This window comes from Mandrillus leucophaeus, unplaced genomic scaffold, assembly GCF_000951045.1.
Source record: "Mandrillus leucophaeus isolate KB7577 unplaced genomic scaffold, Mleu.le_1.0 Scaffold879, whole genome shotgun sequence".
NCBI lineage: Eukaryota > Metazoa > Chordata > Mammalia > Primates > Cercopithecidae > Mandrillus > Mandrillus leucophaeus.
Window position 1 is genome coordinate 350,615 of NW_012109574.1, and position 2,112 is coordinate 352,726.

At 39.9% G+C, this 2,112-nt stretch overlaps 1 protein-coding gene across 1 annotated transcript in view; it reads right to left on the reverse strand.

The window, feature by feature from the left end:
• The window catches only part of IPO5 (importin 5), an 83,719-nt gene that overhangs the window by 80,130 nt on the left and 1,477 nt on the right, over positions 1–2,112 (reverse strand). The window lies entirely within an intron of this gene.

Below are 2,112 nucleotides of genomic sequence, written 5' to 3' on the forward strand. Positions count from 1 at the left end.
GATAATAAACCCTACCCTTTTAAAGAATGTGGGAGTGAGTGGGAAAAGTAGGAATGCGTTTTAAAGTCTATCTGCCATGTAAAATCAGTGATATTGGACCCATGTGATAAGAATGCTTGTTTTACATGGCTTCAGCTATCCATAGACCCAGCATTTTCTCTTCAAACATAGCTACATTTAGAAAATCTTAATATAGCTTAAAATAGGAATTTTGGTATTTGGACCTGGACACTGCCACTATAAAGGGATCCCATTATGTTATGATGTTATTATTCAAGCTGGTTGGAGTCAGTTTGCAGAGACTCCTATTCCACCAATCACTTGGCTTGTGTGAATTGACTATTTAGTGGCTGTGAGATTGAGGATAAGGGCTAAATCTTTTCTAATAAGAGGACTATTTAAAAACCAGAAGAAAATCATACATTTCAGCTGCAAACTTTAGGAGAAACTTTAGAGAAAAGATTCTGTACATATCTTCAGTTTCATATGGTAATAGGTTATAAAACATATGAAATCAAAGTAAAGAGCTAGAAGTGATGGGGTACTGTTAAAATAGGGTGCTCAGGGAAGACCTTCCTGAGGGTGAGATCCAACAATGTATTGCTTTATGAAAATTAATTTTCTGGCAGAGCAAAGGTATTTAAAAGATTAGTATTGAAAATGCTCAACCTACTTTCTTATGACTTCTGTAAAAAAATACTTTTTTATATGTCAGATTTTTAAGTTATGATAACACAACATTTTGATTTCTTTCTGTGTTTGAGTGATAACCTTCTATGCTTTATCTCATTTAATTCTCATATGTAACCAATGATCCTTCAACCATTTTGTCAAGAAAACTCTTTAAACATGTATTCATTCCTTCCTGGCCTTTTGAAACCTTTTGAAACACTGAATTATTTTTCACCTTTCCAGAGCGGGGCATATAGGATAGAAGTTGGCCCTTGGGGTCAGGGGATCCTGGCTGTAGTTGCAGCTTCCCCCTTAACTAGCTGTGATTCTGAACTGGGTTCTCCATGCTTCCCAAGGCCTCATCTGTAAATTTCCTCATCCGTAAATTGGGAGAGTTGGACAGCTCCCTAGGGGACCCTCCCAACTCCAGCGTCTAAGGACCATCAAGTCGGTTATGTCACTGGGTTGTAGGAGAGTGGTGGATACAGAGGACACTTAGGCTTGCTTGCCCTGAAGTGAAATTGTTCTGGAACTCTGGAATTTCAACTCTTATATTTCTGCCTGTGTTTTGGAAGTGTTTTCCCTGCTCATTTTCTCCATCAGATAGTGTCGTTTATTGTAGTTGCCAACATAAAATGACAGCTGTCTCCACTTGTCAGCTGCTCTTATCATCTGGTTTGCTGTGTGCTTTGGAAGGCAGATGACCAAGCACATATGAACTAGGCACAAGAGCATATGAACCTGACACAGAGAAGACAGCTGAGGATATTTCCTGTAGAGTAGCATGTGTGAATTTGGTAAGGTATTTGGCCACTTAGGTATTTTTCTTTTTCTTCTTCTTTTATTTATTTTTTTTGAGATAGGGTCCCACTCTGTCACCCAGGCTGGAGTGCAGTGGCAGTCATGGCTCACTGCAGTCTTGACCTCCCCAGCTCAAGGAATCCACTCACCTCAGCCTCCTGAGTCTCTGGGACTACAGATGCATTCCACCATGACTGGCTAATTTTTTCTATATTTTGTCTCACTATGTTGCCTAGGCTGACCTCAAACTCCTAGGCTCAAGTGATCCTCCCACCTCAGCCTCCCAAAGTGCTGGGATTATAGGTGTGAGCCACTGTGCATGGCCGGTATTTTTCATTTGGAGGTTTATAACTGCATTCCAGAATTTTCACTCTACTGGAAAACTAACAGAATGCTCCAGTACAAATCTGTCTCACATACTAGTTAGTGTCTTTGAGGTTCCATCACAGACAAATGACAGAGGAAAGCAAAGCTGTTTAGGAAGGTCTAAACTGAACATTCTATAATAAAGGCGTTCCCACTTGACAAGTCCCTGGTATCTAATACTTTATAAGATGACATTGAGCCGTTTTTACCCCTAGTTAGAGGATTAAGTTCTAGGAGAAGTTAAGCAGGTGGTTCCTTAAGTAAGTAGTCTTT